General features: G+C 46.2%; 1 protein-coding gene across 1 annotated transcript in view; it reads left to right on the top strand.

Annotated features, from left to right (window-relative positions):
- The first annotated feature begins 781 nt into the window (after positions 1–781).
- The window catches only part of LOC121598731, a 66,383-nt gene continuing 41,049 nt past the window's right edge, over positions 782–26,115 (top strand). The window contains exon 1 of the mRNA XM_041925970.1: positions 782–1,112. The gene's annotated coding sequence lies outside the window, so the exon portion shown is untranslated. The remainder of the gene's footprint in view (positions 1,113–26,115) is intronic.

The following is a 26,115-nucleotide window of genomic DNA, read 5'->3' as shown; positions in this document are numbered from 1 at the left end:
GTATCTCCGAATCCGCGTATAAGAGGTACCGTGTATCTCGGGGACCGCCTGTACGCGGTATTTTGCGGCCATTTTCAGTCCCCATTAAACGTGCAAATAGACATAGAGCGACAACGTCGCGCGCGACGAAAAATAGCTCAAAATTTCACTCGGTGTAGATCAAAGTAGCTCATTTGACTCAGTCAACCAACTTTTTTTTATTTGAAAACACACAAAAATAGGTTAAAATGTGTTCAAATCTATTTTTTTGCGTTTGGCATTAATCTGGCTTGTAAACAAAGTAGATAGTTCGATTATTTCGGATGAAGCAAAAGTGTCGCGCGAGACGAGTAGCTCTGTTTGCAAAATTGAGCTACGTTTTGTCTCGCGCGACGTCGTCGCGCGCGACGTTGACGCTGTATGTCTATTTGGACGGTAATCGTGTATTTCGGGGACCGCCTGTATTCTCCAATTCAAACATGCTCCCAAACCAAACCGTTCGTGTCACCTCACTAGGCACCTTTCACTTCTCACTCACCAACACTTCTCATTTGGCGCCAATTTGCTAATTTTGGCATAATTTTACTGTAATTGTTCACGTTATAATTATGTCTTTTGTGTAAAGGCGATCCAAATCATCTAGAACCCTCCTTTTACTTTGAAAAATTCTCAAAAGTATCTTCCTAAAAAACCTTTTGCTCACCCAACGGTAAAGCCTTTTCACTCACATCCTTTTGACAGCTCACATCTGACATCTGCCGTCATTTTGAGCGGACGACAGTTGCTCACACAGTTGCTCTCCCTCACTCCGGTTGCGTGCGACCAGTCCGACCAGCGTTCGCTCGATAACGGTGAAAACAAAATGTCTACTTCTACGAAACGGGTGCAGTGAGCCTCCTGTTCGTGTCCCGCACGGTGTTCAGCAAGCAAACGGCAGCAGCAGCACAGTGACACAGTGTCACCCTTCTGTGTGTGTGTCTCTCTCGAGCATTTTGTGACTCCGGTCCAGTTCCCAAAACCGTGCAAAGCCGGACGGGGTCGTGCAGAACGGGGCGCAGCATCTTTCACCGCTCGTGAAAGGCCAGCGGGGTGCCATTCCCCCCTTTCGTCCCTGCCATCGCGTACCACAGCGGGTGTGTATCGGGTCTCCCTTTCCACGGGGTGGGCTTCTGGCGAGCCTACGGGCTCCGGCGCTCTCGCTTGTGTGTTATTGCTCTCCCGTACGTTCAGTGGGTCGGTCGATCGGTTCTGGTTCTGCCTCGCATACATGTGTGTGCGCGCGTGTGGATGTGTATGTGTGTGTACGGATCATCTCTCCCCGGGTTAGTGTGTGTCGTGTGTGCGTGTGTGTATGGCTGTTGGTTAGGTTGGTCTCGGGGTGGATATTTTCCCATTCATGCATTTCTTCCTTTCGAGGGCAGAAAAGCAGTAAGGCAAGAAAAACACACACACGGCGACATCAGGGCAGGCTGAGTGTTTAGGTTTTCTGTGTCGCGGCTGTGTACGTGTGTTTGTGTGTGTGTGTGTGCGGCACCGTTCGCAGTCGATGTGGCGCTAGTGTGTGGGTACGAGTTTTCACTCCGCGTGTGTTCGCTGGCTTTTCAGCTGGAGTGTGGAGGAAAAAACGCTAGAAAGTTTGAATGGAAAAACGGTTCAGTTTTCACGGTTTCGCATCGCCAAAATCCCTCTCGAAGAAGTTCTGCAATCGTGTGTCCGGTTGTGCAGGAAAGAGGAACGAGGAAACCGCTCCCGTGTATTTAGTGCTAGTGTACGTACTCGTGTATGTGTGTGTGTGTGTTTATGCTAGATGCTCGAGCTAAACGCAAAAGGAATCAGGCCGAAACGGGGGCGACGGCAGTTTCCTTTTGCTGCGTGGTTTTTTTACCCCTAAATGGAAAACCGCGTGAATTTTCCTCAATCGAAAGGATAAACTTGTGTTTAGGGGCTGTCGCCCCGCATCTACCGAATAAGGAGGTTTTTCTCGAAGGAAAAAACGGGGTCTCTGCAAAGATTTTCTTCCCGTCTTCGTGCTTGAAACTGTCTTGCTTGCACACCAACACACACTTACATGGGCACACGCTGGCGTTGGAGCTGCTGCTGGTGAAAGGCAACGGTGCGTGCTGACGAGATGCATACGTGAATGTGTGCGTGCTGAATGAGCCCTGTGTATGTGTGTGTGTTTGTGTGGAGCAGAAAAGGCGTAAGAATAAGAGATGCTCAGGTGAACACGGCGAAAGGCAAAAGGTAGAAGTGAACGCTAAAACGGAAGAACAACAACACAACGACACACCAAAAGGAAGAGTTTGCAACAGTAAATTGGTGTGTGCATCTTCGTGTGAGCTGTGCTTGTGTACGTGTGTGCTGTAAGAAATGAGTAAAACAACCGGAAGAAGAAGAAGATGGAAGGTTTTGCAAAAATGAATAGGGAAACTATCTTCTCCCGCATTGCACGCGACTGTGTGTTTGTGTGTGATGTACGTGTGACGTGTGCAGTCCAACAAAAAAAAAAAGGGGCTGCTGTCTGACTGATAGTGTACCGCACGAAAAGTCCGAAATTGGTGTGTGTGTGAGCTAGAGCGAACGGAGAGAGCGCGAGAGTGCCAACATGCAAAATCGATCTTTGACGTTCAGGCGAGCGCGAGTAAAAATCGGCTTGCAAAAAGTCATCACGTAGAAGTAGAGGAAGGAGGAGGGGGAGGTGTAAAGAGGCGCTTGCAAGTGAAATGTTGTAAGCACTGTGTGTGTGTGTGCGTGCGTGTTGGTGATTGTGACAGTCCCCCCGTGCGTGAGTAACGCGGGGTTTAGGCTTGGGCGTTCTATTTTCTCGCGTTATTCCGATTATTCGATTTGTGGTGACCGCGGCCGCTCAACCGTCGATTGCGTCCTGTGTCCGGGGCAGTGTATCATGTCACACACACACATACGCGTGCGTACAGAAACAGACAATCGACGTAAAAGGACGGGACAGCCCTAGCGTGAATGGCAGCAGGCCATGGGATAGGGAGAAAACTCCCGGGCGAAAATGAAGAAGAAGAGGAAGAAGAACCAGTAATGTCAGGAAAGGGGTGTGGGCAATGAGGAGAAAGAAGAAGGGAACAGAGAGAAGCGAAAAACAGACAGATCTCACACACAGGTTTACACACGGGTCTCCTCGTTTCTCTACGGTCGGCTTCACCCTTGGTCGATTTCTTCTCTCGCTCTGTCTCTCTCTCTCTCTCTCTCTCTCTCTCTCTCTCTCTCTCTCTCTCTCTCTCTCTCTTTCTCTCCGCAGCACGATTTAGCGATGGCTGATGGAAGGAAAGTGGCGCTGTGTGTGTATGTGTGTTTGTGTGGCTGTACAGCAATGACTGACTTTACCCCCGGTAAACTGGTCACTAGTGTACGTGTACGTGTGTGTGTGTTGGTTTTTGTGCAGGATTCAACAGCATATGCTCTGCACACACAAACACACACACACACACAGGCACACGTTCCTGGCAAGGGAAGAAAAACATACGCATAATTTAGAAGGCGCTCTGCTGCTGCTATTACCATTGCTGTATATTTTGGGCTGATGGCACAAGAAGGAGAGAAGCAGTGGCACCGAAGCGAACAATTATGTGTGGTGGAGCATCATCTTCCATTTTGCACGGGAGCAACACAACACACACACACACACCTGCCAATTGAAAGACAAGAATAATTGCAGCGAATGAATCATGAAAAGTGTTTTTTTTTGTCTGCTTTTACACGAGACAAGCTGCTGCTCCTTCCCCGAACGAAGATGACAGTGGTCTGCTCGTGGGGAAAGGAAAGGGAAGAAAACGGTGTCTGTTTTTTTCTTTTCTTCTGTTGGTTTCGCTGGCTTTGACAGTTCTCAAACGATTATCGGTTGCGCTGTCGTCATCGAAACGGGTGTTGTTGTTGTTTTCTTCTTTTTATATTTTCGGGTGCCTGCCTTCTCTTTCTCTCCTCTGTTCGGATTGATAGCTGAGAAGAAGAATTGTTGGTAATTGCAAATCGCTTGTGAAATGTGTGATAAAAATTACAAACTAAGCAGAACCAAGTAATGAAAATTGTTTCTTTTTTGTTTGGAAAATTGGAAAATTCCCGTACAAATTGATTATTAGAATGGGGAAGGAGTGGTGACCATAGCCCTCTGTACGAAAAATTACATTTTACACTGACATTGTTGACAGTGTGCTTAGGTGACGTTCCATGTGTTTGTGTGTTTGCTGGCGGCAGACCGGGACGGGCATTTCTTTTTGGTCTCATCATGTTGTTTTTTTACCTTCCCTCGAGAAAATGTATGCACTTGTGTATGTGTATTTGTGTATGTATCAAGTTGCAGTGGAGACTTTGCTTTCGAAACGAAGGTGTTAAATGAGACTGTAAATATGAAGACGTCTTCATTTGCGATCGATATATAGAAAGAGAGAGAGGGAGGGAGACACACTATTCAAGAGAAAGAGATACAGCCAGACATCTCTAAGAAACGTCCAACTTAGAAACTGCTTCACTCCACCCAACACACAGCTGCAAGAAGAAGAATAAAAAGTAGAAGAAAACAATACAAAGTGCACTCAAGCAAATTGAGTTGAAAACTACTGTACAAGCGCAATCGAAAACGATATCCTAATCAGGCAGTTTTGGGTAGTTTTGAGAAGGAAAAACGAAAATTAGATTATTGCACCCTCACCACAACAAGGACAAGAACGCGGGCGGTCCATTTGTGCCCTCTCTTTGTGTCGCTAAAAAACCAAAACCAAAACATTTCGAGATTAGATGTTGCTCTTGCTTGCTCTGGCTTGGACTTACGCTGGCGAAATGTGCATCGTTGGGTGTACCTGAGCGCATCAACCACCATCACCTAGCACCACTACCATCAGCGCATCCATTGCACCAGCAACAGCAACAGCAGCAGCAGAGAAAAAGGTCGTGAAAGCGAGAAAAAATGCGGAAAAGCTCCCACACTGCAATCGGTGAAAAATAACAGCAGCCCAAGCACACCGCTGTATACCTGCATCGTATGTGTGTGTGTGTCGCTGTGTGTGTGTATCTTTGTCTGGCAACACGGGAAACTGGTGATTCGGCGAGGAAAATCTGCAATTCAAATTGCACCGAAACAACGGAAACGAGAGCAACAGATAGTTCACGGGCGGCATGTATTTGTATGGATGTGGTTTCGACCCAACTTGCCCTGGAGGAGAGATCGTACAGGTAAATATACTGTTTTTATTTTCATTTTTTTTCTTCGCTTCCTTTTTAGGTACGTAAAGTTGCTCGAGGTTTGTTTGGTGACATTTTTTCGTATACGGGGAACTTTTGTCGATGGGATTATTCCGTTACATTTGCTACAGCTGCATGAAAACGGGCAAGATCAGACACTATCACGTGCACCATATTGTTCGCCTCATTGGCATCATTTTAAATCCCCCTGTGTGTCTCATTTTAGGCCTGTGTAAATGCATCTCTAAAACTCCCATTGGAGCAAAACGGAACATTCCCCTTCATGTCACCGAACGAAAAAGCTGACATTTTCCCGTCTCTTGGGGCTATTGCCGTTGTTGCACTGTCCGGAGGGAAAACACACAGAGAGGGAGAGAGAGAGAGAGCGATGCACAGTATTGCGTGTGAAAATTAGCGCATCCAAGTTTCGATGAGCCGCCGCGTTGAAAAGGAAAACTAAAAGAGGTCACCACCAGCAAACACCACCTGTGGCCGTTTTGCTGCCTACTTTTTCCGCTTCCAAAAAACCGGCTGACAGCGCCCCAAAAATACACCCATTGCCGACGACGCCCGACCGGGGAGACCGGGATAATCTCCTTTCCATGGTGGGATTTAAGCGTCCCACATGTGCGCCATTCCCTTTTGAGAGTTAAGTGCGTGTGTGTGCGTGTGTGTGTGCGCGCGTTTGTTCGAAGACTTACGGCAGCAGTTCCAAACCTCCGGCTATGTTTCAATGTCATGCTGATGCTGGTTTTGGTGTGGTCTTCTAATCGGTCCCCAAATAAGGCAAATTAGCTTCAGACACTTCGAAGAAATCGAAAGAAAGGGAGCGAATGCGATAGAAAAGGGCTGCGGAGGTGTTTGTGTTGTAGTGGGATATTTGAAATAGACATATTAGCATCTTGATTATAATGTTAAAGTCCAGTACGGAAAGGTAAATCTTGTTTCTGCGACGATTTATTGCTCAACATGAAAAAAATGGACTGCTGATAAGAACCTGCCGGACGACTGACCCCGGAAATGGTGGCAGATACAGCATTGGTTGATCAAAGTGATGATGAATCATTTTTAAATCTTGTAGAAAAAAACACAATTTTGTAGATAGTGTAGAAGTTTTTCATAATCTTCATTAGACGTTTTGATAATGTCCTCCCCCGGTGCACGGGAAATCAATATCTGTTTCCGAAATCTTTGCACGCACTGTGCCATCAAAAGTCAGCAACAGCTGCTAGCAAAACCCCACACTTGGCTCGTCGGCTATGCTAGCGGCTGTGGCGGTGAATGGCCACAATGTGTTGCATCATCATCACCATCATCATCATGATCGTCATCTGTCCCCACCCAAAACGTGGTGGTGCGCGGGTTCCGAAAAATCTCGCCCCGAAAATACGATTCGTCATCGCGGCGGGTCCCAGCTGTGTGGTGGTGGGAGCGGGGTGCTGGTACCGTGCGCCCCGACCTACATTGGGACACACACACACACCGGTCCGGCTGTCGCAATTCCTACGGGAGCGATGATACTATTCTCGTATGGTTTGAAGAAGCATTTTGAATTTATTTTACAAGTATGAATTTAAGTCAAAAGAAGAGCATCTTCATACTCAGCGATTTTAATTTGTCCAACTGTGTTTGATGTGAGAAAATAAATGTGTTCAAACACGTTACGTTCATCATCATTCGCTGCCAGTGTAGTGGATCTGATGTTGTAGCATAAATAGTAAGGGAAAGGCTCTTCCCCCACGCCACTCGCAATAAGCAACAAGCAGTTTTACCGACCAACAGACCAACGTTTATTTTGTACCTATGTGTGTGTGTGTTGATTTACCTTTTCAACTTTTAAAACGCACCATATACACACTCACATGCTGCTGCGCAAGAAGAAAGGGAATGTGCGTAAAACCGTGTCCGATGGCGCTGGCGTACGTTCCTTTTTTTTGTTTGTATTACGCCTTTTGCTGTGCGCGTTGGTATTATTTTTCCACTTTTGCCCCAAGAATATACTCTCCACCAAGGAGGAAGGGTGGTCAACAGCATAAGGCAATCGAAAAGAACACACGTACACGCAAAAGGTGTGTGAGTGGTGCACCGGTGGTTGTTGCGCTTGATCGCTTTTTTACTGCTGCTGCCGGTCGAACGAAACGTTTCTTGCCCTCTTCCCCAATTTCTAATTGCCAGAAGAAACATTTGGCTCGTACGTGTGTGCGCGTGTGTGTGTTTTTGCTGTCTTCCTCTTTCGCCCACTTGTATGTTGAACAGCGGATGGGAGCCATTCCTCCCTGTCCGTTTTCTTCCGGTTCTATTGTTGGACAGTTCTCGGTAGGGAACGCACACGAAAGAAACACCGTTTAGAAGAAACACAGCACGGGCTTTGTTCTTTCTCCCCCGTACGCTTTTTTGGCTGGTGGCTGTATCGCGCGCGCGACGCTTCCGCTTTTCTGCCGCTGTATGCTCGGTTGCATTATGCATAAACGTATGCTAATGTTGGCCGTTTGTTAGTATTTATTTGTGTTATGGTTGTGTAGAAAACGCCGGCAGAGTTCGGCATAGAAAAGTTCGAGGGTGGTATATTGTTGGTGCCGGGTTTCGGTAGTTCCCATCCATCCATCCATCAGTTTCATGTTTCCTTTTCTATCTTTTGTCTGCTCCAAGCGATGATGGAGAAAGGCTATTGTGCTTGCTTTGGGGGATTTAAAGCGATTAGAATAAGCCTATTGATGTGCATATGTAGGCTTGTATGAGACTATTGTTAAACCGCAAAGTTCCAATAAACTACAGCCTTTATTTCAAATGTTTTTCAACCAATATTTGACATTATTTGACTTGAATTACGATCACGCTGTCACCCAAAGTAGTGGACTTGTTCAGAGAAATAGAAGAATAAACGTTATAATTTTTGAACGACCTTATAGATTTGAACTCGCGACCTGTAGCGCATTACGCCCTGCACTTGTTGTATCCACCGTTTGACCTTCATTGCAGTGCGGCGTTATTATTCGTACTGTATCGAAACCAAGTGACATGGAGACTAAAACTGTGAATCCTAATTAAATCGATTGAGCGATGTATTTATATTTATTATCCTTTTAAAGCGAATCAGTATGCTTCAACAAATAACCCACTTGATTGATGTGGAATAAATAGCTCCAGGATCGTCCGTGAAACCATTTTCCACCTTGCAATCCTTGGCAAACGATCCAGATTGGTCGCTAATTAGCCCAAGTGTGCACGGAAAGAAAAAAAGCGGTAGAAAATCTGCCCTGCGAAAGTGAAATATATCGCTTGTGAAATGCTCGTTAATTGCCTGGATGACTCCCCTCTCTCTTAAATCCCTCCAGAAGCTGCGCTGCTGCAATTACAATGTCGTCATCAGGTTTTCCGAGCAAATTGAATGGATTCAGGCCACCCTTCCTTCCTCATCCAATTTGTGTTCCGTTCTTTTTTTTTCGCCTCTCCAATTTGCCATCACTAATCGAAGACTATTCATACAGTCCTGTGTGTTCATATGCAAAGAGCGAAGAGTGAATCACTTACAGCAACGTGCTCTAGAGAGAGAGACATCCCCTGGCACCAAAGATAGAGAGAGGATTTGACTTTTAAGCGAAGCGAGATGCATCGTTTGAGGGAGATTAGAAACCACCCGCCTGCTTTTCACAACAACACGAACGCGCATCTTCACCGTCCCCGGAGTCTCTCTGGGTTGGGTTGGAGAGGTCATACAGTGCTGCTGCGGTTTTTACATGGGTTTCATTTTTCAAAAACCTCGGGCGCCCCTTGTGTGCCTCGCCGGTGTAGCACAAACACACAGGCTTTGCTGCGGGTCCGGTCGATCGGAGGTTCGGAGTGTGGGTGTATTGTTTTACGCCATCCGGGGACCGGCCGCGGGGCGCCCAAGTGTGTTGGGTTTATTTTACGACGCTATTTTCTCCTTTGACGTCAGCGGAAAACTCACGGGCGGGTTTTCATGTGCTCACGCTTACCTCTATCCCGGTTCAAACGGTCGGGGCTCTCTGCCGTTGCGTCGTTGTGTGTTCGTTACGACCCTGCTATTTAGGAAACGAGAGCGCACCACACGGTAACAACACACCAGCAGAGAGCTCTGGCCAAGATGAGCGAGCTGAGCGCAAAGAGTCTAACGGCGGTGTGCCGAGAGCAGCGTGTGATGCGTTTCCGTTTTTGGCCGTGTTTTTTGCAGATGAAAACACGAACCAAAGCCACCCCTTCAGCAGACCCACCCACCCACCCGGACGACGTTAAGTTGATTGTGCGGTGTGAAAAGTGGTGCACCACAATCCTCTCTGTCGGTGCTCTTGTGTAGGTTTCCTTGCCGCACGGCCCATGGGAGAGATTGCAATACTGCGGCAGCTACTGAGCTACTGTAACTATGTTTTTGCTGGCTGTCTGGTTGGTGTAAAATCTCACCTAAAACGAGGGGCGGTGGTGGTGGTATGATGTTCGATTGTTCGGCTCGGAGAGATGCTGGCTGGCCCTTGCCTGTTATAAGGGATATGACGTAAATGGTGGCGCTTGGCACTGTTGGGAGCTTGTTTTCCCCGGTCCAAACGGCGGGGAAAGGTGAAGTGGTTTCGGTTCTGCCGCGTGTTATGTTGGTTTTGTTTGGCAACCCGTTTTGACATTTGCAACATTTTATTACTAAGAAGACAACAAATGGTGTGGAAAATCCACTGCAAGAGGATTTGCGAAGATATGATGATAGCTATTTTTTGGATGAGTATCTTATTGAAGTAACTTCAATTCAATCATTCTGTGCATGTTTCGATTCATTAGACAATCTTGAATGATCTCAGAGCCATTTTGAGTCCTGTGGTCTTTTGAAATTGATTTTGGAGCTCGATATTGACGTAGATATTGTGGATATGAAGCAACACTATGTGGTAGATCCTGCAGTTGTTTGAGATCCTCAGTTTGTAGATGATTCTGGATAATCTAAGATAAAAATCTCGTTATACGAACTTCTGTATGTAACTGAGTAGCTTTGAAGTCGCTCAGGAGTTTATTAATTCTGCTACTAATTAATGACAATGATAGATATTGTAGATTTGAAGTATCCATATGTGCTAGAGCCTCACCATGTCAGATGTTGAGCAGACATCAGGGGATGTCAACGGTGCAGATTAACCTCGGATTGTTGGGATGAACTGTGTAACTTACAAGAGATCCAGGAGTTCACATACTCTAGATCAGAAGTGTTAGACGAAGGTCCAGGATCTAGTTGTGCTTCAAGAGTTGTAAAGTCTGTGGCATCTGCTCCAATATTGCGGCATCAAACCTATCTGAAAGCTTCTGTAAGGAAGATGTTCAGAAGAATTGTTGAAGATATCACATATAAATACTTTATGCATGAAAGGACCGAAGGCACTTTCAGGGCTAACATGCTGAGCTCTGCCAGCAAAACAAGAATCTCTGTAAGATGCCCCAGAAGCTTGTTTCCCACATACTGAGATGTACTTCCGAGGTCTTATTGCGAATCTTCAGGATTTCCAAATCTTTGAATTTCAGGAATTGTTCCTACTTGTTCGCTTTCTCCCAAGATAAGCCACAAGCTGCTTTCCTTATAATCCATCTTCATCGATCGAAATTGCATTTCCGAGCAAAGTGTTTCATCTTGCCGGCGCTTATCGCCACGAAGCCGTGAAACGTAAGGAAGCGACGTACAATACCACCAAATCAATAACATAGCGAATGACCTCGTCTTGGCTGCAATAAAACCCAAGTGTAGTTTACGCATCGGCGAAGCAGGATCCCACCAACTATGTATGGTGTGGTGTGGTGTGGCAGGGTTTGCCTGCAGTTTGACCTCGCACTCATCAACCACCTAGCGGTTGCGGCCTATTTCCGTTTTTCTCGATTAAGTGAGACGCGCGGAAAAGAAGAAGAAGCAAACAAACGGAAGAAAGACGAGCGCCGCCATAAGCTCATCAATATCATCTTGAGGCCTAGTTTTGCTTCAGCTCCTCTCACTCACATACAGACACACACATGCGGCTGTTAACTTCCTTGCTGAGTGTGCAGTAATATTATGTGCCCAGTTTTGTTCCGTTTCTGACTCTCTCTGTATGTGTTTTTATATTGTCACGAAGGGCAAAACACAGGCTTATTGTGGCCTGCCCGGCAGTAATTGTGTTTCGGTGTTGGTGTTGATGTCCCGTCGAGAGCGCTTGTGTGCATGTTTCGAACCATAATGCCCAGATTACGCCGGAACTTGGGGGCCGCACAGCAGAGGGCAGTAAATCTCCCCACGGTCAGCCTCAAAAAAAAAAAAAAAAGGAGGGCACACAACAAAAGAGCCCACAAAAGGAGCACCCGACAGCGGAGTATTTTGGCCGCCGCCAGCGCATAGATTGGCCCTGATGGTTTTCCCCCTGTTTTTCCCCGATCCCAATATGATGCAAAAGTGGAACACACACGTGAGCGCCGGGCAAGTCTTCCTCACTGAGGCGAAGGGGCTCGCAGGGAGAGGGTATCAGCATAAGTAATTAATCTTTCTGACCTCCTGCGCTTCGTTGGAGGGAAGGGGAGAAAGGAGGGGCGATCAACAATGTCCGGCATGCGCAACAATGTGTGTGTGTGTGTTTATGACTCTGTAAGCGAAGTTTATTGACGAGTTGTGCTGCAGATTAGGGCTAGCCGGCCGGATTAAGCTATGATGGGAGAAACGGAGAGGTCACTGGACGATAGTAAAGCGACAGTACGGCTGCATAGAAAATGTATAAAATGTGTAAAATATGACCCATGATGTGAATGGACATTTTGTTTGTCTTTTTTTCGATACGTTACAATGTTTCCGTTGATTTTAATTGGTTTTTTATAGGGGTTGAAGTTCGAAGGAAAATTGTCCACCCCACTCCTTCAACAAGCCAAATTCCTTTTCACTTTCCTGACTATCTTCTGCACGGCAATGTGGACGATGATGAAGTTGTTTCATCCGGACCATTAATGACATGTGTTCGATATTAATTATGATACGGCACACACCGACCGCGTCAGCTTTGGGGAAGGGCCGCCGACCCGCTCATGTCATGTCCACAGCGTCCACAACACAAGGTTCGGACGAGGTGAAAGTCTCGCGGGGAAGGAAACATTCCTCTCAATCCAAGCAGCCACAGCCCACAGCCAGCCGACTGGCAGTGGTGTGAGTGTTGCGTAAGCAACGTGATTTCTCGCTTCTGGTAGGTCGGTCTCACGTGCTTATAAAACGTGGCGGTGGTGGGTAAAGTGTATCTCCGTCTTGTCGCCGTCTTTTAATGATAAAATCGCGACTAATGTTAAATAAACAAGCCGCCAGGCTGAGACTTATTAGCTCCTTTGTGGTTGGGCATGAGGTTTTTGGACTTCAAATTAAGATTACTCATGCGAGAGAGAAAGAGCGAGCAAGCGACGAATGCTCTTGTTACACTGATAATCTCCTCTATTTAACGTTGTGAACGCAAGCACACGATGGTGCAACCGAAAAAAAGTTGTAAAACTCCACACAGCAATTTTGTGCGATTCACGATGGCGCTTGCCACTCTCTTGCTCTTGACTAAATAAACCTCGGTTCGCGTCCCCAAAACGACACGTCTCGTGTGTGTGTGCTTAAGCCCGTGTTGGAAAATAAATAAACGAAACCTTCTCCCTCTGGGCGCGCCGGTCTCTGTGTGTTTAGCTTTGGGGAAGTGCACGTTCGCGGCAAAAAGTGCATCGAGAGCATGAAGCGAGGAAGGTGTGAGAGGTGTATGTATGTGTGTGTGTGTGCTTAGAGTGCAAATGCTATCAAATGTGTTGTTTTGTTATTGCGAATATGTAAACGACTCCCTTGATTTTTTGAGCCTATGTTGTTGAAGGAGCAGTTTCGACACGCGATTGGTTTTGTGATTTGGTGTTTGATTTGTACACACTTTTCGTGCAATACAAGAAATAAAACGATTGCGGGGAAAGGTTCTCTTATTGGGCGTGTTGAATGAAAATTACGTTTTTACAAATGAATTAATTTGTGACGCCTGCCTTATTAGTGGTTGATTGAAGTAAATCTATGTACAAAACAAGCAAAAAGGCTTCGGCAATGACGTCATCGCGTACAGTGCTTGTGGGCGGTTCCACTCGCACCCATTCTTCAATTTATTCGCCAGAGCTTCTACTGGGTGGTCAAAAGTAAAAGAAAAAAAAATAGAACCGTGAAACATTAAAGGCGCCGTCGCTTCTCTCTCTCTCGTTCTCCCGCTTCCTTCCCCGATAAGGACAGCGAAAGTGTTGCCAACGAGAAAAATGGTGTACTTCCACCGGTCGGTGTTTGATTTATGCTCATTCGCGCGGGGGTTAGCCCGTATTTCATTGCGATAGTGGAAATGTTCCTGTTTTTTTTTCCCCCGCAGTTCTATCATCACACCTCTTCTATTCAGTATTAGGTTATGTTGGCTGGCTGTGAACCAAAAAAAAAGGTGTGTGTGTTTTATAATTTATGGCTTACACACATTGAAATATACCGATTGTGGGTGGGTTGCAGGATGGTTGAAAAAAAAAAAAAAGAAATGATTAAAAGCGGAAAACAGCCATCCAACCGGATTAGGAACAAATCGTGTTATAAGGTATTACGGAAACGGTTTGCTATTAAACAGGGACAAAAACCAGCTTAAATGTTACCAATTTTTGTAACCGAATTTCATGCTTTAATGTTGAATTTGTTTGGCCGACAATTAGTTGCAATTATTTGTAATTTTATCTACTCCATAAACAGCCCATTTTACTTTACAACCTTCCAACCAACTGCCCAGTTATTGACATGCTTTATCTTACCTTCAATTCCACGTGCAATGCATATCGCATTGATTGATTTACGTTCAAAATGCAAAACATATTAATCCACACACACACACACACACCCAACCAACACCCGCAACTGTTTCTCTATATCGATTTCTATCACGCGCTCCTATCTGTTGGCTGCTTTTTTTCTTATTCTTCTTCTTATTTTGCACAATTCGCTAACCTGTTTCCATGCTCTCTCTCGCAACAGGTTAGACTATAGCACCCGCCACCACCGCACCACGCGCCACATTTGTTTACCTGTGATCGCGTAACCATGCAGCAACAGCCAACCAAACCCCCCTCTCGTCACACGATATATAAATAGACGAAAGCGGCCCCGCCTGCCTCGATAGAAGCGAAACCCCTAGAACACAGGGCGTGCAAAGGCTCCTTGCAGCGAAGGCCGAGCGAGAAGAAGCCATGCTAGCGAGAGAGAAGCTTTTTTGTTTGCGGTTGTCGTTATATTTCTAGATGCTGTTGCGGTCAACCGCATCATCCTTCTCGGTACGCACAGCAACAAACCAACAACAACAGCAGCAGCAAAAAGGCTGGTGCACCAAATGAAGTTACTCGCGTGGGGCTGTAGGCGAGTAATTCTTTTTTTTTTTTTTGCTGCTGCTCGTTCTGCGTGTCGCGCTGGGCTGGAGATGCTCTAACACGGCCGCGTGAACACGATTTCCTTGCGCAAGTGCGCGCGCGCGCGTTCGCCGCGGTGTACTGTACAATGGTAAGCACTTCTTTGGGGAGGGGCGGTATGTGGAGGGGGTCTGTGTGTGCGTGAATCTCAAGTTTCCATGTTTCCAGCACCACCGGTGGTGAAAAGAACCCACACACTCCATTAACGGCCGCTTCTCGCTTGTCTGTGGCGCATACACGTTTACGACGATGCGTTATGTGAGCTGCTTTTTCGTACGCTTTGTTTATTTCGTTTCGATTGCTTCGTTTGTTTTGTGTGTGTTGTTACTGTTGTGCTGAATAAAGTAACCAATTCGCGAACAACAAGCGTCTTGCGGGAGAGAGAGAGAGAGAGAGAGAGAGAGACAGAGAAAGCCCTATAAAGGAGCTTGCCAAATTTGGCCGAAAATTTCGCTCCCGTTTGGCCCACGCGACCAGAGGGATGGTGTGGGGTAATGTGTACAGTTTTTCAATCCGGTTACGAACTCTGCTGCCTGATGCTTCTCTGCGTTATAGTTTTATGTTGGTGGCGGTGGCCGCATATAATCTAGCCGGTTCGTTGCGCCCCCACAGTTCTGAGAAGCCAAAAACCTACCCAGACGGCCGCCGCCGCCCCCTGACAATGTCGGTTCAGCACGAGCGCCTTATTTCTTAAGCCGCTGGGCCCATCAAATCCCATTGCTTCTCGCGAACATTTTTTATGTGTGTATGTGTGTGTGTCTGGGGTTGGATAAGATATAGCCCCAAACACGTTCATACCGCAAACCCGTCAAAACGGTGCTGCGCGCCAGGTGTGTTATTACCGCGTGCTACGCAATCAAATCGCGCTCCCCCCCTCCCCCCCCCCATCACAAAGAAAGCTCATAATTACATCTCGTCGCTGCTGCTGGTGCCGGTTTTTAATGGCTCATTAAGAGGAGCGGCGGCAGTTGCAGTGGCGTTGATGATGCCCGTTTTCGGGCATGTTTAACAGATTTCGCGGAAAAGCTCATCGCCGAATCTTGCTGCTGCTCGTTCGCCTTTTTCTCCCCCCCCCCCCCCCCTGCACAGTAAGGGAGACAATTTAGCACAAAAATAATAGGTAAAGCTTCAAATATAAATCTTGTCGCGGGTTCTGTGTTTTGGCGCAGATAATTCAGCAGCGCTCTGGAGCGCTGGCGGCTATTAAATAATGCACGCGAATAATGTGGCAAACGGCGCGGCCGTTTTAAAACGCAACACACACACACAAGACCGGTGGCACGACGATGATGCTTGTGGGAAGAACTCGAAAGCGTAACAGACTTGTTTGGTGCAGCAGCAGACGACGACGACGACGAGCACAGAGTTTAGCATCTGGGTACTTTTTTGTGTTGTTGTTTTAGTGGGAAACTTTCTCTCGGGCGGTAGTGGAAAATTTCACTTTCACAGTACAGGGGAGGAGCAGGTTAGGACACCTGTTATTAGGAGGTGGTGTTTGTGTTAAAGGCTGAAGTTTAGCGCGACTGCGCTGCCCTGTCCTGGAGACAGTCATTTACGAAACGGCAGCTGTTTTTTTAGATAGTAATCAATTTTGATTCGAGTTATGATTCATGAATTGGTCTCAAAGAGTCATCTCACCTGAAGCTTCAGTGGGAAGCGATTAAAATCACAAATTGAATATGCGAAGATTCATGAATCTCTGTGTAAAGGTTCATCGATTCATTATTAAAGTTCAGTTGAATCTCTAAAGAATCATGAATCTGTCAAAATGTATAAATCATTAGGCATTCATTGCTCACTAAAGCAAACGATGTGATCCTCGGTAGTGCAAACGACTCGCAGAGCATATTTTAAGATTCGATATTCAGATTCATTGCTTCACTTCGATGGTTCATACAGATTCATGAATCGGAATCGGAGTTACTCATCTCTAATCTCAAGATGCTTTTTTGTTTTAAACTACTTGGAAGAGCTCTCAACTGTCAAAATTATAACAAGGAGCTGTCAATTTGACAGTTGTCTTCACCAACTTTTTTTGGTTTCACTAGCCCGATGACGTCAGCAGCAGCCATAACGTAACTTCTTTTCAACAAAATGAAGTTAGTTTGCCATCTCTACTGTATGTTTGAATGCGTTGGGAGTGCGTAAAGAACGTCATTCCTCACTTGACACTATCTACTTCCTTATTTTGAGATCAAAAAGGCACATCCTTAGAACATGTTGCTATACGCCGGCGATTACGCGAGAAGGGAAAAACACACATTAGCTTGCGCGCCATAATTGAATATTCTACCAACGGAGGCGGCGGCAGGTTGCGTTAGTGTTAGTCGGTGGTTTTTCGGGGATGCGTGTATTTTTTTTTCTTCCACCGGAAAAAGTGCTTCCCCTTTTCCCCTTCTCCGGGAAGCATCTTGTAAGTGAAGTGGAATTTACTGGAGAGAAGTTGGAGGTGAAGGCTGCCGCTGCTGCGTGCATTAGTGAAGAAAGTTTGATGAAAGCATTAATGCAGAGAATGTGTGTGTGTGTGTGTGTTTTGTGGGTGGTGGAGATGGTGGGGAAGAGGAATGTTAGCATCCGACGTACCAGCTGCCACTGCCGCCGCCGCCACCACTACCACATCACAGCAAAAAGAGGGTAACATCAAAGGAAAAGGTGAAAATCGTTTAAGCATCGACCGTGAGAGGGCTTCCTCATTTCTTCTGTTTCTTCTTCTTCTCAGTTGCTCTGGGCCGGCAGTGTACTGCCTCAAACCGTAGGACGTTAAGTGGGGTCATAGTGAGCGGGGGAAGGGAAAGAGAGAGAGAGGAGGGAACTGTGTGCCGCCGGTCAAAGCCAAAAGCACTTCACATACTCAACCACAGTCAGCCTACTACCACCTTTTCCATCACCACACTTGTTAATTCCAGCAATCTCGTTTTTCCAGTTGTGTGTGTGTGTGTGGATGCTTGTATTAGTTTTTCCTTCGCTTCCGGCGACATTGCTGCTGTCCCTCGAGGAGGGGGGAGGCCACCAAACAAAAAGAAAAACGAGTTTACTAATTGATGGCAACAGATTTCAAAGCATATCTTGGGACAACTTTTCACCAGCCTGAGGTAAAAGTACATTTCCTTCTCTCAGTCACCCTTCATCTCCTTCTCTGTACCCTTCGATGTATGAATGAGTACACAAGTTTGTTACGTGTGTAAAGAATGGAGGAAAAAAACGCATACTACACACACTCGGTTGTAATGCATCTAAGGCGGATGTTAGTTGCGAGGGAAAAATGTTACTAACTTGGGTTGAATTTTAATTCCCTCTTTCACTTCACAGTGTGGCTGGGACACAAGCACACACACACACTTACACTCCTGTCCCGGATAAGTGGTTGTGTAAATTGATAAAAATTGGTGTTGATGGCGCTATTTATTAGGTCGTGGTCGTGAGGAAAAATCGATTGCTACTTAAAAAAAAGCTGAACCTCTAACGTAGGACTAGACCCCGAATGCGGGTTGGCATTTTTCCCGCCGAGCGAAACGGAAGCAAAGAGGCAACAACAAAAAAGTTGGATAGGAAAGCTATATCGACGTTTTATCTGTTTCCGTTTGCTGCTGCTGCTGCTGTGTTTCGCTTTATAGATGATGTGTTGTTTTCTTTTAAAAGATAACATTATGAATTATTGATGGAATCGACATTGGAGCGCACGACGCTGCTGGTGTAAAATAATAATGAAATTGTGTTCGCTCTGTGTTTTCTATCCAGTTTATTGGCTTGTAACGGTCAATAGAGATGAAATTTCACACACCAGAAATGGATTCATTTTGTCTAAATCGATTGATTGGTGGTTGCGATAGAAAAATAGGGTTTGCTTGTACATAAACCTTTATTTGAGTTGTATGAAACATGAACTTTCCAGGACTTGGAATGATTTTATATTTCATCTTGCGGCAATTTAAGCTTCCAAGTTCTTACCTAAAACGGTCAATTATTTTGTACGATTTTTCTGTTTGCTTCCCATCTGGGGGTTTCCTTTCTCTAAAGTATCATAATTCATCCCAGTGGAAGAGAAGAAAAAAACGAAAAGAAAACTTTTCTGTCTTAACCTTCATCAAAATCCCTTTTCGATGGATCTAGGTCGTCCTTACAGCCAACGGGTTTATAGCGCTCTTCGCTAAGTACCATCATTTCGGGTGCAATAATGACAAAGTTCTGTTTAACCCACGTTTTTCTTCTCTCTCTTTTTTTGTCGGTGAAAAATCAATGAAACTCTACCAGCACTGAACGTTTTGCTCTCAGGTTTTTTGGTCTTAGCTTACCTTTTTTTTTTTTGCCGGCTGGGTGCTTGTTGATTTGTCTTAATTTGTATTATGCCCCCTTTTTCTTGGGCCCGATGCCACCGACATCACCATCGGCGGCAAAAGGTACTTGACCTCCTCTTGTGCTATACACATACCATACCGTCTACAAATTATTTATTCTGCTTGTGCAATCAAGAATCGATCGATGTTGGGGTTTTCTCCTCCGCTTACATTTGCCGGCCATATCCAACTTCCCAAGCTCTGCTTCTCCTCTGTCTTCTGCCCTTCTCTTTGTTAGGGTTAGGTCTCTGTGTTGGAGCTACAGCGCGGATCTGGGATATTCACCCCATTTCGGTTTCTAAATTTGAATTCTCGAATTTGCATTTCATTATCCAGCACCCCGAAACCTTTGGCGAAGAGGAGTTCCCAACATTTGGCACGTTGTTCTTTGAAGCTTTTTGTCTAACCTAGAGGAAATGACCTTCCGGCCTTTCTTGTGGGACGATGGTTTGGTGTAAGGCACATTGGAACCTCTCCGTTTAAATGGCAGACATTATTCAAAGTCTACCATTGACACTTCAGACAGATTCAAAGTTGGAGCTCGGAATTGGGCAGCAGAACAAGGGCAAAGAAAGACGTCGATGCTGTACTACAACAGGTCGCTCTAATTCCAAAGAAACCTCCCTGGACTCGCTCGATCATTCAATGACGCATGTGGCATGCGTGGGATTCGATCGAAACGCGCGCGCCACCATCCCAGTATGGCAGTAGAGCTAAACTTGGTCATGGCGTGGATGGTAGCGCCGAGTGCCGCCAAGCTGGTGCTGCCGGCGTCACGCCAGAGATGAGTCTGGGCGTTCTTGGAAAGCGCAAAACGTGACTCCGGACAAGTTTGGACCATTTCTCTCCGCTGCGGATTATCTGTTTCTTTTGTGTACTGGAAAAAGATTGCAAAAAGCACCACCCCCTAGGAATACACCCTTTTGCTGCTGCTGCTGCTGCTCCTTCCCATCGCGCCAACGGAGCAACCCAACCCGAAAGAGCACACTCTTGATGAAACCGATGATATTGCAAATGTTGACCTTGCTCACGGTTGGTCCACACCCCAACACTAATCTCCTTGCCGTCCACTCATCCAGGGGGCGGCACTATAAGAAACGTGTGTCTTCCTCAATGGAGGGTGTGGGTTTTGTTTTTTGCTCTAACGGAGCTACTTCCGTTCCAGTTCCAGTGCTTTTCCACCCATCGGGCCCCCCTCACAACAACGGGCTTCGGTCGTTGGAGTGGGGAGGGCAGCTGAAGTCGCAAAAAAGCACACATTAAGCGTGGAACAAAAAGACGTGGATAAGCCTTCGCGAACTCCATCCTCGGAATGGTGTGGCGCATAGAGCAGAGAGGAGGAGAGCTCTTTGTGCGCTGGCGAGGGCGGACGGCAGGGGTCAAGTACGATAAAACTGTGGAGAGTTTAGAGGGTGTCCGGCATTTTTTTTTGTTCTCTCTTCTGTCCGCGTTGGTTTTGTGTTTGTTAACATGCACCAGTTCCATTTTTCAGCCCAGCGGCCGCCAACCCGTTTCAGCAGATGGGCGTTGGTGGTGGTGGTGGCTTCGCTTGAGATATTCCGTTGCGTTGTGGAACTTTTTGGAGAACGCGGGTAGTTTGGAGAAGGTGTTTTTTGTGTTATGTTCCATTTTTGTTGCATCTTTGGTTGAGGAATGACTCAATACACCCATGAGGCAGCCAAGGAACGGATTTTGGCGTTTTTTGTGTGTTTCGCCGTGTTGTGTGCACGGGATTACACTACAGATAATAAATAATTATAGTGCACACGTGAAGGAGTCGGTGGAGTGGTGGCCCCGTTGTTCAGAGAAGGAGTTTTTTTTGGATGGAAATTATTTTATACCGTACGGGATGATGGCATAAACTCCTGACCGAGATAAGGTGCACTGGCCAATCTCGGAATTGCACCAACACGTTTGTAGACCGTTTTTCGAAATGATGTAAACCTCTTTTTTGCTGCTCGTTGTTTAATTTTTTCATTTTTCAGTAGAGCAATTTCCACGATTTTGCGAAATCATTCCAACCAAGTTGTGTAAATTCTTCACTGAGCAGAACATTCGTTTCCAGTGCGCTCTAGCATTCTTCTCGATTCAACAAAACAACATCAAATTTAGTTTGAGCATTTCGTCGTTGGGTTGTTGTGGTTTTCCGCCCAATTGCCTTTGTTCTGTGCCGTTACTGCACATGCTTCTCCCATTTATAGCCAGCGCGCTGGTAAGAAGTTTCAGCGAATGGCTTTAAATTTAGCGAAATTAACACATTACTTCCATCTGCTGCTGTTGCTAGTACCGATCGAGCGACGCTATTTTAGTGGCACGAAAATTCAAAGCATGCCTCTGTGCACACCGGAGCTGTTGTGTGTGTGTCAGTCGACTTCTTGACGATGTAGGAATTTTCCTTTGCCGTCAGCCCTGAAAAAGGGGCGCGTGTGTGGTGTTTCTTTTCTACCAGTGTATACGTGCAGACTGTGCTTCTGTATTGATTGTGGTTGAGAAATCGATCCACACAATTGCCGAAGCTAATTATGAAACTAGACGTGCACATTGGTTTCGTCTTGTCGGCTGATTTCTACTCGAATTACATTGATTTCATTTGGTTCCTTATTTAATCGACATTTGGAGTTCGCAATCGTTAGCTTTTTTATGCGGAAATTAACTGCTCACTGAAACAGCCGACTCACGGTGTCATGCAATGTGTCTAGGTTAGATACGTCACCCGTCCTGCGATCGATTCCATACAGAACTTGATGACTTCTACCGCAATAGAAACTTATTTCGGCAAGTAAACGGGTTGACTTGAGGCTTATAAATATTACTTTAAACACGACGACTGAATAAAATCATCTGATTGCTGGAAAAATAATGTGTTGTGCAAAAACAACCGGTTACTCCTCGAACCTGCGATAAACAGTTTTTATTGTTGTGGTAATCAGGGTCAATTAGGCGTTGTTATACCTGATATAAATAAAAAAATCAATCAAGAGCTACTGCTGATGCCCTACATAGTTTGCACTCAATTGTCGTAGTTTTAACGTAAATTAGTGCGCACACACCTCTCTACATTCCTCTACACTCTCAGCCCTCCGCCTCTTTTTCTCTCCTGCTTATCTGTCTTTTGTCATAAAGGGTGTGTTTATGCCCCATCGTGCAAGGCTTTAGATTCAATTTTTTTTCTATTATTTTGTTTTCCTACAACCAGTGGTGGTGGCAGAGGCAGGCCAGCTTGGGTCGTGACTTGGCTAGTCGGCGACTATTTAATGTGTGTGTGTGTGTTTGTAGTGCGGTTTTCTTGCTTAGAAGAGCGAAGGAATGCCGCACTGTGCCGCACTCGTGTGTGGTGATAGCGGCAGTGGTCGTGTTCGTTCTAGCAAGAAGGCGCTCATGGCCGTTTGGTGGGGTTGGAGAATGGGCCCCAAGGAATGGGCGCTGCAGCAATGACCCATAAATTCCCTAACCAGCCAGCAGCAGCACCACCACCACCGGGGCCGCCGGCATGAAGGCGTGAAGGGTTAATTTGACTAATTAAAATTTTCATCGAGCGAAATATTTCGTGCAAGATTTGTACCCTGTGAGGGTGAGGGTTTAATGTAGCGTAAAGGGTCAACACGGTTGGCAGTTCCTTCCGGTGTGTGCCTATGCCCTTGAGGGAATCACACGACAACACATATCGCAAAACTGCGCACATTTGTATCACAACAGACATGCGTTTCACAAAGCCAGTTCGTGCTGTGATGCTTTATTTTATAGAAAACAGCCATAACGAAAGACAGAGAAGCTAAGAATCGTTTCTCTCTTTCATTCTTTCTAGATCAACATAATTCCTTTTTCGGTAGCTTCTTGTCGACATGAGGGCGTCTTTGGAACGATTGCGCGCTGCTCTGCCTTTAGCGTCATTGCAGATAAAATCGGAAGCTGAGTAGATGTGGATCTTCCGTTCGTTTGGAGCTCTACTTACCGATTCTCCCCCCATAGCACATTGTTCTCGCTTCTCATTTCCAATTCAATCGTTTTTCGAACGTTGTGGTAGTTTTTTTCCCTTCTCTTTTCTCTTTTCACGCTAAAAGATTTAGCACGAGAAGGAAAACACTCCTCTACCGGCAGCTGAGGTTGTTGTGTGTCGCAGTTTGTCTTGCAACCGGAAGAATCACTTCTGCAGATGCGATCAAAAAGAGGGGTGAAAAGGTGCTTCTTTGTTGGCGAAGTGTTGCGGAGGTTTAATCGTCATCCACCAATACCGTTTGGATGGATCGGGAGATTTCCACCAGGCAGGGAGAGTGTAAGAAGGCTAGGTCGATGAACGAAACATTGGTGGAAAATAAAGGTTCACTGAACTAATCACAAAACTATTCTCCCTCCTCACAAGCTGGATGTGTGTTTGTGTTTGACGGAGCGAACGGGAGGGATTGATTGGTCCGCGTCACACACACACACACACACAAACCATGGCTTAGGTTCCTGCAAGGAGGAAGTTTTGCAGACATCAATCCATCAAAAAGCGGCTGTCATAGCGCGGTGGCGTCCGGGATCGACGAACGTCTGTCAATTTCCCTTTGGTCTGGTGCGAGAGAGGGTTTTATGATTTGAAGTTTAGGCGTGTGAGAGGGGCAAAAATGCTTTAAAAAGAAGAAGTGAGAAACAGCTCTTTGCTGGATTGAGATTGCGTGTGTGTGGTTAGGCATGTTATGCTGCTCGCGACAGTTTCACTGTGTACTGCTGACTCATCTTTCCAGCCGACGTGCAACCTCGAACTTCAACTCAAACTCCAATTCCAGCCCAACTCGTCGGTCCGTTCCAGTTGTACCGGCTCTTCGTTGGACAGTGTGTGCGGCCACACTGCTGTGAAGCACACTCTCATCCCCCCCAAAGCAAACAACAAAAAAGCCGTCGTCGTCGTGCCGTCTGGGTCATATCAAGCCCAGTGTTGTCACTCACTGATCGTTCAGTCGCTCTCTCCCCCTGACGACTGGCATTGAAATGAATGAGGGGGGAAAACGGAGACGTTATCGTTGTTTTTTTTTTTCATTTTGTGCGTTAACGGATTTTATGCTGTTTTATGGGCAACTTCATTGTGTCCATTGCGTACTGGGTGCCACGTGTGCGCCACAAAGAAGGAGGTTTCGTGTGGCGTTTAGGTGGATGTGTTAGCGAAAAGAGCAGACAGCACCGCTTAATTAGTCTGGGCTAACAGAGCACACCTTTTCTGAGCTTGTGTTTCATTAAGGATGCAACGAAGGCAATTAAAATCATTGGATTGAAAAATCATAATGTTCTGTGTGGGACATAAGTTTACGGGTCTGTAGGTGGTAGAAGCATTCGGAACTAGTTCTTAAAGTAACTTTTTACCCCGGTTTATACGGCTGATAGCTCGACGACTGTGGTAGTGTCATTGATAAGCACTTGGCCACTCGCGCTCGGCGTCGTGGGATCGAAACTCATCGGAACTGACCACACTGGATGTTTTTAAAATACAAGATGTCATTTTGAAATATAGTAATGGCTTAACAGGTGAATTAGCATGTACAAAAAACAACAACCTGCACGTAAAACATGATAAACCGTTTTATTTAAAAAATCATAGGTTCATGTGTTTAAAATCATTCGTGTTCGACAATGAGCAATCATCGTTTGCGCTAAATGGGTGATTTTCAGGTGTCCATTTCAATAACAAATCACTGTTTTTCTCTACCTCACTGGATTGTTCTTGTGCTCATTTGGTCCGAATCGATTGTCTGCCTCTTCTCTTCACCCTATCGTCGAGCCACAACCGCCAACCGTCCACCGATGGCTCCACTGATGGCTAGTGAATTATTAATTACTTCGAAAACTTTGCCTCGTTCAGTTACCGCCTATCGGCATCGAACCGTAAATTTTCCAACATCGGAAAAGGGGTAGCAGTAGTTAAGCACATGCCAGCAAACGCTCGCAAAGCAAACAGCACCAGCAGAGAGCAAGCACGTTCGAAGGGCGGCCGGAGGCGCATTGCCTATCCCAGCACGAAAATCGATCGACATTCGATCATGATGGTAGAGAGGTCCTTTGGTCGCTTCATTTTATCTAATAGAAATTTCATGCAATTACCCGTCTGTGTGCTTAGGGCGCGCAACTGGCACGGACATGGAGCTTTTGTCATGTTGATGGTGCGGGTGTGTGAGTGAATGAGCGGGACAGCAAAACAGATTATCTAACGTTCTCTTTAGCACACAACGAGGCACTGCTACTACCTTTCTCTAATCCTTCCACTACAGAACTCCCGTTGGCCTGTTGGCAATCCTTTCCCACAACCATCAAGCGACGAACTCGCTCTCTAGTGTGTGTTTCTGTGCTTGTGCGGCTCTCAGGGGGTCGTAATCCAATCAGTTTGTCCCCCACCGACAGCGTCAGCCACATTTAATCTCGCCTCCGTATAGAGCAGCAAAAAAAAAACCCTTCCTCGTGAAGCTTTCACGCTTTTTGTGGAAGGTGATATGTGTGTTTGGTTGCGAGCGGAACCGAAACCAGCGGAGAAGCTCCCGGCTTTTTCGCCCATATGTGTGTTCACTGAAATGAAACGGCCTCGATTCGATTCAACTCGGCTGCATTCTCATCTGTGATGCGAATATACTGCTCCTCTTGAAAAGCCGCATTAGTGTGTAGCCGGGGTGGGTTACATCGAGGCGCGCGTTACGCTTGACACAACTTCCAGCTAGAATCAACGAGAAACGGTACGTGTACAATCACACACACACACACACACACGCGTGGAGCGAGGCAAAAGGGCTTCTGTGTGGTGGTGAAGGTGGGCCCCTTCACACTGAAGGTGAGGGCGCGCGCGCGGATGATGGTCACACTTGCCTGGGTGCCAACTGGGCTACCCTTTTGGGCCGGACATTTAAACACCTATGGGTTGTGTGTCTGTTGCAAGCCGATTGTGTCGGCAGAACGTGTACGTCATCATCGTGGTTTCATGTTTCAGTGGGTTGTTGTTGCCCGGGGTCGGTTCTACTTTCTTCAGCTTTGCGCGCAAAGGTCGCCCTAAGGTGTCTGGCGGGAAAAGTATAAGACATTCTTATCAGTGCTGCGCCCGTCCGGAGCGGAATGGAATTTAATCCAATCACATGCTTGCAGAATTCCAATGCTCTCCTCCACCCTGTGAAGTGACGAAAGGGAAGGTAACAGAAAT

This window comes from Anopheles merus, chromosome 3L (assembly GCF_017562075.2).
Source record: "Anopheles merus strain MAF chromosome 3L, AmerM5.1, whole genome shotgun sequence".
Taxonomy (NCBI): Eukaryota; Metazoa; Arthropoda; class Insecta; order Diptera; family Culicidae; genus Anopheles; species Anopheles merus.
This window is presented reverse-complemented; position numbering and strand designations above follow the sequence as displayed.